The sequence below is a fragment of the Crocodylus porosus genome, unplaced genomic scaffold (genome assembly GCF_001723895.1).
Source record: "Crocodylus porosus isolate Cpor-Errol unplaced genomic scaffold, CroPor_comp1, whole genome shotgun sequence".
Taxonomy (NCBI): Eukaryota; Metazoa; Chordata; order Crocodylia; family Crocodylidae; genus Crocodylus; species Crocodylus porosus.
In genome coordinates this window covers 34,882,780-34,897,446 of record NW_017728931.1, presented here as the reverse complement: position 1 = coordinate 34,897,446, position 14,667 = coordinate 34,882,780, and the positions used below count along the sequence as shown (strand labels likewise).

Below are 14,667 nucleotides of genomic sequence, written 5' to 3'. Positions count from 1 at the left end.
CCCCCCCCCCCCACACACACACATTGTTGCCAGGTGTACAGGGAGTGCCTCACCTTGGCAGTCATAGTGATGTGGTGCTCCTGGTGGCAGCAGCACCAAGCTTCTCCGCACCATACTGCCCTCCTATACTGGGTCTTGCCTGCTGGGCTGCAGAGGTGACTTCTGCCCAATGCCAGTCCAGCCAGCCTGCAGTCCCATGCCTCGCTTGGGCACAGAAACCTGGGAGGGGGGAGGGCACATGGCCTCCCATTCCCCCCATGCATTGTCTATGTCCCCCATCCCCCCATAGACTTACCTGCATGGAGCTGCTCTCCATCACACTGCCTGGCTATGTTGCCAACCACTTGCATGTGTTTGTGCACACATGCACTTGATCCCCTCCCTCTGATCTCCCTCATCCCATTCCCCCCAGCCTTAAGCAGCCTGTGGTTTCCTGGGTTTTTCTCCTCTTAAAGGGGGAAACCCATGATTTTATCTTTTAAAGTGGAAATGGAAAACCTGGATCCCTGCTTGTCACTATTCAGTGTCTTCCTCCCAAAACCCAGTAACAATTCCTTCCATGCTAAATCTATATTTCCTTCTCACTGCAAAATAGGTGACCAAAGCCTAACTTAAAATCCTGTGAAAGTAAATGCCTGAGCCAGTTAGCATAATTCAAACTAACAGTGATCATAATCAGACAGAAGGTGGGGTAGATTGGCACCTTTATATACCGACTGAATCAGAGATGTATATCATAGCATTTTATAAGCAAAGGACTTATGTCCTCAGATTAAAGGTTATACTGTACATCTCTGATTTAGTTAGTTTACAAGGTGCCTTCTGCCTGACTTCAGACGAACCTGGCTAACTATCTCTCTCTCTTCTAGTCGAGTGCCACCCCTAGAGTGTTCCTGCAAAGCCTTATCCTACTATACTGGTAACACAGCTTTCTTCTGTCTGGATGAAATACAAAAATATGTAAGATAGTGAAAGGGGAAATATGGTTACTCTATCGCTTAATCTAGAGGACTGTTACTAGGACCTTCTACAGGAAGAGTTTATGAATCTGAAGTGCTGTTCTTGGAACACAGGCCAAGATTCCTGTAGTGTCCTTTCAGGCAAGGCTGAGTTTGTCCAGTGAGGTTGGCTGACTTGCTGGGATAGTCCTAGACTGTCTAGATGCTTAAGTTGGTGGATCTAGGTATTGACCCTTAAAACGTTAATTTGATGCATTTTCAGTTTCCTTTAAATTAAAATGGGCTTATAGTTTGTGTTACAGTGCTTAAATTTAATGCATTTCACCTTGAATTCTTGACAACAAAGTTATCAGTTGACCTCTCATTCACCTAGAACAGCTCTGTCCTCTAAAGTCTTAGGGCAGACACCAGCAGAAAACGCTCTTATTGTTATAGCTCTTGCTGTGTGGGGAGCTGGTTAAATTGTACTGGCAAATTTTGTTTGTTTGTTTTTTCCTGATTTTAAAAACAGCTACATCTTCAGTAGTGAGAGCTGGCAGTATGGCTATTCCACTGGATTTATACTGGCAAGCCCTCTTACAAATGGGCAAGGCCATAAAAGATGGGTTTGTGACCAATGGAGGTCTGGACTTGCCTACATAAACAAACACCATAGCCATATGCCCTACATGGTTAATGAATAAAAGTAATTATCATCTGTGCCTGTGAGATTTTCTTTGTGAAACTAGTTATCACTAACTGGTTTAGAGATGCTTAAGCTTTTATAGGTAATAACCTACTTCATCAACTGCTGTCATCTATGATGGGGCTGTCCAAGTCTCAACCTGCAAGAGATTAAGTTGCAGCTCCTGGGATCCTATCTGACTTCTGTTTTGTCCCCCTTCCTCTCCCACATTGCTCTGGGTGAAGAAGCAGCCAGGGGCTCCCACTCCCTCATCCTTCACTGTCCAAGGGGGCAGGGAGGTGCAGCCTACAGAGCTGGGGGAGCCCACAGCCCAGAGTGATGCCATAGGATAAACTCCTGGCTGGGGAGTTTAGGGGTGAGGTGGGGCATGCAGTGCAGTAGGGACAGCAGTATAGGGGGGATATGACATGTGTGGCTCCAGCTATTCAGAAGCTGAACAGCCCTCATCTATGGTGCTGTCACCCGCAAAAGCTTATGCCTCTCTGAATCGTTTAGTCTGTAAGATGCTACCCTACCCTGCCTTCTGCCTAGTTTTGAATTAACATGGATACGTACCTCTCTAGTTGTCGCTGGTTATTCAAAACACTGTGGACAAGGCAACGTTATTGGTACTGAGCTTTCACCTTACCCTAGAGCAGTGTTTCCCAAACTTTTGATACGCGGGACACTTCTGGATTAAAACTGATAGCACTTTTCACTCGTACAACCAGGAAGGGGGTGGTTGTGTGAATGCATGGGTGCGCTAGTGTTGTTGCCATCTTTCAGATCAGATAAATGGTGCCAGGTTAGTCTACAGACTGCACCTGGTCCATGACACTAAGTTCCCATTGGCAGTACAATTTGCAATAGTGTTTAGCAGTGTAATAGGGTCTTCTAAAAAGGTGGTGTTTGTAATGTAGACGAGCCTTTGTTTTCCCCCTTTCTTTGGATCTGAATACTCGGAATGTGCTTGATTTATTTCTCTCTGTAGCCTGCTGTGCAAGACCTCAGTTTGCAGAGTCCAGTGGCAGTTCACAGGTTACAAAGGCAGTTCTTTGGCCCCATTGACCCTCTGCAGGAGGCTGTTATCTTTGTTTTGTAGATCTCTCTCTCTCTCTCTCTGGGGGAATTAGCTTCTACTAATGAGGAAGAAGAGATGCACTTGTTTTAATCTGTTTCAGGTTGTGAGATACTTTTCAAGTCACCTTTAGCAATTGGGCCCATTTTTTCCCCCATAATATATATGGATATAGCTATATGGATATGGAGGAAAAAAACCAAACCTGTCTGTTTATCTCTCTTTATCCAGCACCTCCCATTGGAATCTTTTTGTTTTGTTTTGTTTTTCCATATATACTGTATATATATATTATAATCTAAAGATATTAAATACTTATAATAATCTTTTCTAATTTCAGACTTTAAAAGATTTGTGAAGCCTTATTTGCTTGCTCCTTCCCTCCCCTACCACCTCTGGCTTTTCTGGAGAGTGTTTGGAGGCCTTGAAGTTGCAAGAATCTTTTAAATATATTCTTCTTTCTCTTAAATTAGCCTAACTTTTTTCCTTTGTTAAACACCAAAACAATAAAAGAAGGAATTTCTGGACTGCTTCAATTTTTGTGCACTCAGCTTTTTTTACTCCCAAATTTTACTCTCGGATATTATTGTTTCATTAGTTATTCAGTTGCTTGAAATAGCTGATGGAATCCCTGCCAAAATCTTCAATAAGCGGACAGAGGAGCTCACATCACAGCTCCACGCCCTCATCTTAAGCATCTGAAATGATGAAGAAATCCCAGATTGCCTCATGATCATGACAGTCTTCAAGAAAGGAGATGAGTCCAACCGTGGAAATTGGGGATTGCCTTGCTGTCCACCATAGGAAAGATCATAGCAAGGACCCTCCTGAACTGTCTCCTTTCACTTTCTGAAGATCTCCAGGAATCTGAGTGTGAGTTTAGGACATCTGCAGGCACAACTGACATGATCTTTATTGCTTGGCAACTGCCAGAAAATGCCGGGAACCAACATCTCTTTATGGGTACTGACAGACAGAGCAGGGGAAACCCTCCCAAAACAGCACTCTTACGGGGGAAAAAGAATTGCTTCAGTTTGCACCATGCTCCCCAGCATCCGTATGGCTCCATGCTTCAGCAAAGCTTTTTTGGCATTTTTATTTAATAACTGATTGAATCGGCTATTAGATAAAAGTGCCAAAAAGCCCCACTGAAGTACATAAGCTATACAGACAGTGGCTGAGCTGGATCAAATTGACATGACTTATCTTTTGAAATTGCTCTGTGCTTGGTGTGGGGGCATACTGAGCTGAAAGTAAAGTGCTGGTGGGTTTTTTCCCCCCCTCGTGTCTAAGTACCCCACATGGCCTTCTTTGACCTCATGAAAGCCTTTGACTCTGTCAGCCAAGAAGTGCAGTAGAGGATCCTTATGTAATATGAGTGCCCACTGAAATTCATTACCATTCTTTGCCTGCTTCGTGGTGGTATGCAAGTGGTGGTTCTCAATAACGGATCAATCCCTTTGAGGTTAGGGTGTCCGTATCATTGCTTCAACTCTCAATATTCCTTACCGCCATGCTACATCTGACCATCAACAAGCTTCCAGTCAGAGTGGAGCTAAACTACCAAATTAATGGTTAGCTGTTTAACCCTGGCAGACTGAGCTAAAATTCCAAAATGAACATGGGCTGTGAATGTGAGGATGCGGTCAGTAAGGCATCATGAGCAGGACCAAGGAGATGATCCTCCCCCTCTGTGCAACACTGGTCAGGCCAATGTTAGAGTACTGCATCCAGTTTTGGGTGTCACACTTTAGGAGAGATGTGGCCAGCATCAAGAGTGTCCAAAGGAGGGCCACTTGCATGATCCAGGGACAGCAGGGCAGACCCTACGAGGAGAGGCTACGGGTCCTGAACCTGTTCAGCCTTTGCAAGAGAAGGCTGAGGGGGGACCTGGTGGCTGTCTATAAACTTACTAGGGGGGAACAGCAGGAAATGGGAGAGACCCTGTTCACCCGAGCACCTCCCAGGGTAACAAGGAATAATGACCATGAGTTGCTTCACAGTAGGTTCAGGCTGGACATTAGAAGGCACTACTTCACAGTCAGGGTGGCTAGGATCTGGAACCAACTGCCAAGGGAAGTGGTGCTGGTTCCTACCTTGGGGGTCTTTAAGATGAGGCTTGACATTTACCTAGTTGGGGTCACATGAGCCCAGTATTCTCTCCTGCCCAGGCCAGGGGGTTGGACCTGATGATCTACTTAGGTCCCTTCTGACCCTACGTCTATGAAAAGGAAGAACAGCACAACCTCAATCATTGAGCTCTGGTATGCTGATAATGATGTAGTGCAGTGATCATCAGCCAGTTGATCTCGATCAACTGGCTGATTTGTGGGAGCCTCTGACAGTCTATCTCAGTCTGTCAGAGGCTCCACGATCAGGAGCAGCAGGACACACGTGGCTGGGCTGGGCTGGGTGAATGGGGTCAGAGTCTGGGAGGCAGGGGCCAGTGGGGTAGGGGTGATAGATTCTGGGTGCCCTTTACTTATAAAATGTGATCTTCACTATAAGGTTGAAGACCACTGGTATAGTGTGTGCTCACTCAGAAGCAGACCTTCAGGCAATTGTCAACATCTCTACCAAGGCACGCAAAAAAACAAAAAAAAAAATGGGACTGGCATTTAACATATAGAAGGCTAAGGTCCTCCAACAGGCTCTTAATGAGCAGACTCCAGCTCCGATAATTTAGATTCATGGTGAGACTCTAGAGACCAATGAGTATTTGCTGTACCTCAGAAATCAACTCTTGCAGAAGGCTGACATCACCAAAAAATCCAACATCGCCTCAAATGTGCAAGTGCAGCCTTCGGACACCTGAGGAAATGGGTGTTCAAAGATCATGACTTCAGATCTGAAACCAAGCTCATGGTTTATCAAGCAGTTGTGATCCTCCCTTACTTTTATGGAGCTGAGATGTGGATATTGTACAAGAAACGCCTCATGTTGCTGGAGAAGTAAGTTTTTTATTCTCCCAGCTCAGTCAAGGCATACGCTTGAGAGGAGGACAGGAAAAAATGCTTTCAAGGTTGCCTTTAAGGCCAACTTGGAAAAATGCAGCTTGGATATCCATTCATGAAAGAGTATTGCTCAGGACTGCCCGAAATAGAGGAAGAGTCTGCTGCAAAGATTTCAGTATTTTGAAACTTCGGTGACAGCAGGAGACATAAAAATGGGAGTGGCAGAAACAGCATGTCGTGGACTGAACAAAAAACCCAGAGCCACCAATTCTGCATGGAAGTGTGTGCCTGAGCTGTAACAGTCTGTTGATAACAGATGGACCTTGTCAGGCATCTTTGGACCCACAGATAAGACAATCATGGAAGACTCATCCTCGACTGTGAGGGATTGCCAATCTTCAATTATTGTTTCCCAGCATAGACAGGACTCTGAATTCAAATATCACCCCAATACAGTAGAAGTTTTGTTTATATCTTTTGGGTTTTCTTTATACATAATGAAGAGAAGAGAGCAAGTCATTGTTTCTAAGTCCCATTAAAAATTAAATAATTTTTATGTTGCTGAGAGGCGTCTCCTGTTGTATAGGTAAATTTTAGCTTCCTTTAGTACAGCCATTTCTCAACCAGGCCACATTTCCATTTCAACAGAGGTGTGCCAGCAGAAGTTTAGTTGGTATAATTTGTTATTTCCTGGCAAATATAGATGTACTTTAAATATCAGGGGTGGGCAAAATGTAGCCCGGGAGCTGGATGCAGCCTGCCAGGCCATTCTATCTGACCCACGGGGCCCCTAAAAAATTTAGAAAATTAATAGCTATCTGCCCTGGGTTGCCTGTCATGTGGCCCTCGATGGCTTGCCGAAACTCAGTAAGTGGCCCTCTGCCCAAAATAATTGCCTACCCCTGGTAAAGATGCTGCTCTTTCTGGTATAACTACAGCTTTTGTTCGGGGGGATGAAATAAATCATGGGCAGAAGAGGAAACTTTTGAATAAGCTGTGTTCATACTAAGAATGCTTTGGCTACTGCTGCTATGTACAGTAAAGTATTTCCAGTACAGAGCTGGTCCCAGGCTTACAGGTCAGATCTACTCTGTTAGTCAAGGCCTATTCTAAATTTTTTTTGTCCTGGTAGAACTACTTTTGGGGGGTGGGAGTAGTTGCTTGTTACTAAAATTGTACGTATGAGCGTAACTGCCTTGAGTGGATGAAGCTATGTTAAACTACAGTCAGTTTGTTCTTTGTCACAGCATAGTGTGAGATTTGGTTCTCAAGATATTGTCTTGGTTAAATTTGTGAACTGTGTTTTGAGAACACTGCTCCATAATGGTTTATAATTTTTAACTGTGACTTTCTCTCTCTTTGTAACTGATGTGCTGCTCTAATATATCCATGTCTTTGTCAAAACGAGTCTAAATTTTGACTAAGTTGCTTTGATTCTAGATGCTGCTCATAGTAGCATGTGGCACACATTGAAGAGGTGTAATAGTGAGCAAACCATTAGGTTACATAAACACCAGATATTAACTTCTACTGAAAAAATAAGTTCCTTTTTCCGTAGGGGTGCACCAATAGAAATTTTGGGGGCCGATAGCAATAGCCAGTATGTAAGGAGGCATATTGGCTGATTTTTTTCCAATACAGCTGCATCCGACTGGTAAGTCTGTGGAAAGGCAGAGTGGAGGGGAAGGGACATATGGGGGTCAACACCCCCCACAGTGAGGGAGGGGGCAGGGGCAGGGTGTGGCAGGTGCGGGACAAAGCCGCAACTTGTGTGGAGGGGGTGGCTCCTGCTGCTGCTTGCACCCAGGGGGAGGGGGGCCTGTGACCTCCAGATCAGGGTGGGGAGGGTGGTGGGCTGCATTGGGTGGTGGGTGAGAGCCAGGGCTGTGTGGGGATCTTCTTGCTGGGGGCTGGGCTTGGAGCAGGTGCCAGCTGCACGGGGGTGGGGTGGGGGTGGGTGCTGCAGCCACCCCATATTTTGTCATAGCCTGGCTCCCAGCACCACTGCCGTGCACCTGCCTGGCGCAGCCCCTGCTCAATCCCTGCCTCCACCCATGTGCTGGGAAGAGCCAGAGCCATGCAAGGCGAGGTGAGAGGTAGTGGTGTTGGGAGCTGGGCTATGCTGAAATTTGGGGTAGCTCCAGCACCCCTGGTGCAAAGAGCCCCACACAGCCCCAGCTCTAGCCCACTGCTGCAGCCTGTCCTGTGCAGATCTGAGGGGCAACCCCCCTTGCAAACAGTGGTGGGAGTCACCCCCGCCCCCCACAAGGCACAGTTTTGTCTCATGCCTGCCCCGCCCCAGCTAGGCAGCACCTGCCCCTGTCCCCTCCCTCAACATGGAGGGCATTGATCTGTGCCCCATCCCCTTCCACCACAATGGACTTAACAGCTGGAGGCAGCTCTCCAAGCTTCTGCCTTTGCTCTTCGCTGCCTGTGTTCTGTGCTGCAGCTGCGTGCAGCATGGGCATTTATCAGCCAAATTATTAGCCCCATTGGGCCAATTTTTCTGATGCAGCAAATTTTCTTTATATTGGTACCAAACTGATATCAGACAGATGTATCAGTACACCTCTATTTTTCCCCCCCAAAATTCCCTCCTCCCCTTCCCTAGCAAAGCAGTGTTCTGTGCAGAATGGGCCTGGGGCTGAAGGCAAGTGTCAGGACCTGGGAGTAGCTGCCATTCTGAACTAAAAATTATGTATGGGTAGATCTGGGATGAAGGGATCATAAAGGTATTTTAAGCAAGTGGCAATTATTGCCACTTGTAAGCAGAACTTGCTGGAGACGGTGAAAGTAATAGGAAGTCTACCTTGCTCAAGGATAATGACCAGTACCAAGGTTTTGGTTGGGATGAGAACAGAATGTGGGGTTCAGAACTCTTGACTTCTGTATATCTACAGCTCTCATACTTTAAAAAATGTGTGGTTAAATTCCCTTAAGCATGTTTCTTACTTAGTTTCATCTTGGCTTTCAAAGGTTTAATGAGAAAACCCAATGTCCAGTACGTGGTGGACTTTGCAGAAATGTTGTTCAAACAACTTGGGGTTTGGTACTAATTTTAGTTGCTAAGTCAGACTATTTCTTCCTCCCTTACGTGGCCCAGAGGTGTGGATCTGGTGGCAAGGACTAGTTAAGGGGTCCTGAAGAAACGGTATAATTGCATCCTGGTGGCAGGAAGATGCATGTTGGTTTAGACAACTGGCAGCGGCTATTAATGTAGTGTTAAGCATGTTATGTGTGTTTTACAAGTCTACCATGCCATTCAACTGAAAGCAAACTTGGCTATGTGTTAATTTAAACATTTAAAGCCCTTCCTATACTAATCTTTAGCGGTAACCTCCTTCATTACTGTTTTGACTCTAGATGGTTTTCTAAAGCCTGAATTTAACCACAGCAGGGGCTCACTGGTTTCTGTCTGTCTGGGTTCTTATACAGTAGCCATTACCATGGTATCTGAATGACTTGGATACCATAGATTTCTCTTGGTGTTTGGCTGTATCTTGGCAACTGATTGCTTGCTTTCCTCCACCCCCTTTCTCCTTGTCATTTCATAGATTGCAGACTGCCGTAAAACTCTGGAAACTCTAAGTTGAGACTTCTGTTCTATTTTAAATCCATGGGGTTTTTTTTTGTTTTTTCTTTTGCTGCTAATCTTAAAGTGCTTCAGCTTTTGGGAGACATTTTAGGGCACTTTGAGACCTGAATCTACCCTGTCCTGGTCTGCCTCTGAAACATGGTTAAGTTTCTTTGTCTCCCCTTCCTGCTCCCTTTCTCCCCTTATTTCCCCTCTTGGCATGTTAGCTTCTCAAACACTAGCAAGGACCACAGCTTTAATAGAAAGCCTTTTTGCCACTTGTCATATTCATAATTTCATCTCTCTCCTGCTTGTGATCACAGATCCCTGTGGCGACTGCCAGTTTATTAATACAGAAAAGTATTTTTAGGAGGGATGTAATTTTTTTTAGCTAATATATATTTATTTTTGTTAAATAAAAGGATTTAAGAACTTAGCAGCAGTGCTTTTGCTCTACCTTTCATCTCTCTTATGTATTCTCTCTGCAGGAAAAGAGCAGCGAGAGCAGGACTACTTAACCAGTATTATACTTATGACAATATTAGGGACTTCTAAATGCAGTTTTTCTGTGAAAAAGCTCTACAAATGCTGATTACATGCCAAGTTTCAAAGTTCAGCTGTGCTCTTATCTATGGCTTACAGTATAAACTATTCTCAACTCAAGGATTTGAAAGGTTTCTTATCTTTGGGGTATAATTTAAACGATTCTCAACTCAAACATCTGTGCAACAGCAAAAAATTAAAAGTTCTCTTTGCTCAAAAATTCAGCCTCAAGGATAACATTCAAAATAGAACAACAGACTAGCAGAAGAAGGAGTAATTGGAACTGTTTTGCAGTTTTAACTTCAGCACTGGCAACTACAGTTGTTAAAGGCAAGTAGACTAATCGGGTAAGATCTATATGGTGTGTTACCAGTGGCGGCAATCTCAGTTTGAGGATTCTCTCTACCATGGCTTGTTGGTGGGTCTTGTAGTGACTTTAGGGTCCAATCCTTGTCACAGATCTGTCCACAGAAGCTGCAGGGGATAGTAGGCTGTAGGCCAGGATTTTTCTACTTTCCTTTCATCTGCCGTCTCCTGCTTCAAGGGGAAGATGCTTTACCTTGAAGCAGGCTGCCACGTGGTTGAAGTTGGGTACTATTTGGAGTTGGTTAGCATCCAGCTTTTCCCAGCTCTTGATGTTAGCATCCATTTTCTTGAGGTATGCCTTCAGTGTATCCTTGTAGTGTTTCCTTTGACTGCCATGAGCTGTCAGACCACAACTAAGCTAGGAGTAGAGCAGTTGATTTGGGAGTCGAGAATTGGTCAGATGCACACGATGTCCGGTCGAGAGAAGTTGGTGCTTGAGAATCATAGAATCAGTGGACCAGAAGGGACCTGGAAAATCATCAAGTCTGGTCCCTTGCCATAGGCAGGAGGTTAATGAGCTCAAACTAGCTCAACAAAGTTCTTATCCAGCCTCCTTTTTTGAACATCTCCAAGCATGGCGACGGCACCACCTCTGCTGGGAGTGTGTTCCAGGTTCTAGTTACTCTCCAGTTTAAATCTTCCCTCTGTTACTTTGTGTTCATTGGTCCTCCTCCTCCCAAGGGGTGCCTTCCTGAAGAGTTGCTCCCCTGGATCTTGGTGCTCCCCCTGACATACTTGTAGGTGGCTATCAAGTCACCTCTCAGCCTTCTCGTACTCGGTCTGAACAAGCCTGGTTCTTGGAGTCTCTCCTCTTAGGGCCTATCCTCCAGGTCATGTGGGTGGCCCTTCTCTGCACCCTGTTGAGCTTATCCGCATCCTTCTTGAAGTGTGGTGCCCAGAACTGGATACAGTACTCTAGCTGCGGCCTCACCAATGCTGAGTAGAGGGGGAGGAGCACCTCTCTGGATCTGTTGGCAGCACATCAGCTGCTGCATGCCAGAGTTCTGTTTGCCCTGCTTGGGTTGAAAGGGACCCCAGGAAATCGAATCTGACCCCCTGCCCTGGGCAGAAAAGATTGCTGAGGTTAAATGACCCCAACCGGGTGCACGTCTGGCCGCCTCTTAAAGACCCCCAAGGTAGGGGAGAGGGTCTTCGTTGTGCTGTTGGCTCATATTCATCCTCTGGTTGATTTTTTTTTTTTTCCCTGTTCAGATGCTGTGCCAACCAGTGGACTACCCCCTATCCTATTGGTATGGTGAAGGTTCTTACCCAGATAAAGGAGCCAGCACTTTTCCCTGTTGAACCTCATCTGATTCTGATCAGTCCATAGAACCGGTCTGTCTAGGTTGTCCTGGATCTTTATCTTTACCCTCTGGTCTGCCCACACTTCCCCAGCATTTGGTATAGTTGGCAAACTTAATCATAGAGCATTCCACCCCTTCACCCACATCCATCAATAAGTTAAAAAGCATGGGTCCAAGCACTGATCCCTGTGGGACAGCATTAGAGGCAGCCTTCCAGGATGAGGCCATCCCATTAATTACAGCTCTGGGACCAGCCTCTAAGCCAGTTATCCACCCACCTCACCGTAGGCCAGTACTCTCCAGTTTAATTCAGAGGATTTCCTGGGAGACTGAGTCAAAGGCCTTACTGAAGTCTAGGTAAATGATGTGTATCTCCATGTCTCTTGTCCAGCTGGTTTGTTACCTGGTTGTAAAAGGGCACCAGGTTTGTGAGACATTAATCTACCGTCCACAAAGCCATACTGGTTGTTTCTTAATACCCTATCAGTTACAAGCTTGTGACTGATGGCCTCCTTAACAATTTTTTTTCAAAAGTTTTTCATAGGACTGAAGTCAGACTGACTAGTCTGTAGTTTGGAGGGTCATGCCTTGTCCCTTTCTTAAATATGGGTACTATGTTGGCCCTCTTCCAGTTGTCTGGGATCACTCCTGATTTCCATGACTTTTCAAACATCTTTCCCAAAGGCCCTGCTATGAGTTCAGCCAGTTCTTTTAGGACGCTTGGATGAAGGTTGTCTGGCCCAGCAGACTTGAAAAGTCCAGTTGTTCTAAGAAGACCCTCACCTAGTCGGGGCTGATTTCATGTTGTCTGTCGACTTGCCCATATTCCCTGGGCCTGTAGACAGGTGCACAGCTCTTGTTAGCTTTCTGGAATACTGATGTGAAGTAACCATTTAGGAGCTCTGCCTTTTCATGTGGATCTACTGTGTGCTGCCTGTCTGTATTCAGTAGAGGTCCCACAGTGGAGCTCAATTTCCCCCCTTCCCCTTTACTCCCCATGTACCTGTAGAAGGACTTTTTGTTGTCCTTAATTTTGGATGCTAGCTTGATCTCCATGCCTACTTCGGCTTTCTGTATCTCATGTCTGCAGACCTTGGTTATATAAGTAAACTCTTCTCTGGTTGCTGATCCTTTTCTTCATTGCCTATATGTGTCCTTATGCGTCCTCTCCCCCCTCCCTTCTTCCCAATGTGATCCTTCCTGTAGAACCTATAGCCAAACCTATATCCACTGCCCAATTGTGCACATCATCCCACCAGGTCTTTGTCAACCCAATGAGGTCAAATTCCTTGTCTGTTGGAAGGAGAGCCAGTTCTTCCTGTTTGCCCATGCTTCTGCCTTTCTCATAAAGGCACCCGAGTTCTCTTCTGGTTTCTGTCACTATACAAGTATCTCAGGGTGTTGGTGCTCATCTGGATGTCTGCTAAGTTGATGCCCTCTCCTGGGTCATCTTGAAAAGAGGATTCATGTACAACGGTGGTATGTGGCATGGTTGCAGCCCCTGCCCTAGCAGCCCCGGAAAGAGAGGAGGAGGAGGAGGAGGGAGGGCTTGGGGCATGCTCCCCCCAGGGAAAGCTGGAGCAGCTGGAGGTGCTGGGCTGCGTTGTCCCCTGGAGTTGCCTCTGGGAGACGCTTTGGCCAATTTCCGAAGAGCTGCAAGTATCATGCTGGCAAACTACGTGTGGCTTGTGAGCTGTGGTTTGGCCACTGTGGGGTTATGCAGATCTACATGCTACCAGATCTATTACAAGGTGTTCATTAAGGACTACCTGAAGCTTGTGGGAAATGCAATCAGCTGGCATAAATGTTGAATATTATCCCCGTTTTGTGTGGTGCGTTCTTATTGTTACTTTTTTACTAACCAGTTCTGGTTTTATTGTTCTACTTTTATGTACCATGCTTCATTAGAGTTTTAATTTCTAAAATGGTCTCTTGTCAAGATGCCCAATTTTTAAGTGTTATTAGAAACAATACGGACTATTTGCTACTGTTTTCCTCTCAGCTTTATTTCTAAACTTTCTCGTGTATATTCTGAAAATTCCACCTGGTATAGCACGTGAGAATTGGGAATTAGCTGCTTTGTACAGAGCAGGAGCAGGCAAGGTTTCAATAATCTGGGCAGAGCCAGTTTACATTCATGGTTCTTGTTTACATAAATCTGTTTTCTGCTTAAACCTACTCTCAGGGAGGTGGCAGGCAGAATTCTTAACTTTAAATGGGCCAGATATAATCCTAGCCTAATATCCCTAGTCCTTAAAAACAAGGGATGCTTTTTCTAGGTGAAGCAAGATATACCTTTTTAGGCTTGCTTCTTTTGATGTACCGTACAGAGTATTTTAATCCTGGCATTTCTTAACTCTTGAAAGAGTTCTGATGTTGCAATGTAACTCTTTGAGTGTGTGTGGGTTGGTCATTTTGTTTTGTCTTTTAAGGGAAGTGTTATAATATAATACAGAATGGGTAGTAAATCAGGTATGTGAGATGTGGAATTAAGTATCATCTTAGTATGTTTCATCAGCCACTAAGGTTACAACCCCAATCTAATGATATACTCCCTGTGATAAGTTAAAGCCTATTTGATTATGTCGTTTACTCATGACTAACTACATGTGTGTTAATTGCTCAGCTATTACAGTAGGAGTTTTGTTTTGAACTTCTTACTTAATTTATAAGTTGTCTTCGTGTCCTGTCCCCCCCCCCCCCCAAAACAAACAAACAGACAAAAAAACCCATCAACCCACCCTGCTTATCTTATCTCTAGGTACTTTGACTCTTGTTACCTTGGCTCTGAAGTGCCTAGCATGCAGTTCTTAGTGTAGATGTAGAAGATAAATAAGCCAGTAGATAATACTTCTTGGGTAGGTGAGGTATAGGGTGATGGCTGACCTGAGTCCTCAGTTAACTACCTACCACTTTGCATAACAAAACTAGTACCTTGACTTCAAAGTTTTCAACTTTTTTTCTGCAACACCACGTATGTGCAAATTTCCTTCTGAATGTTTAATAGACATCTGAGAAGACAAAACAGCTCTTCAGAGCCAGGAAGGTAAGGGCTTGCTTCTCTTTGTGATGGAAGACATGCCACTTAAATCTGTCTATGATAGTCTCTCTTTACTTTGCTATTGGGTGCAGTCCCAATGATGGTAACTAGTGTGGATGTGCTCCCATAACCAACCAGGGCAGCAGGTAGTGGCTTTATGTTATAATATCTATGAGTCGGTTCGT

The 14,667-nt window shown here is 45.1% G+C and overlaps 1 protein-coding gene across 2 annotated transcripts in view; it reads left to right on the top strand.

Annotated features, from left to right (window-relative positions):
• The window catches only part of ADIPOR2 (adiponectin receptor 2), a 75,627-nt gene that overhangs the window by 26,295 nt on the left and 34,665 nt on the right, over positions 1 to 14,667 (top strand). The gene's annotated exons all lie outside the window — the stretch shown is intronic.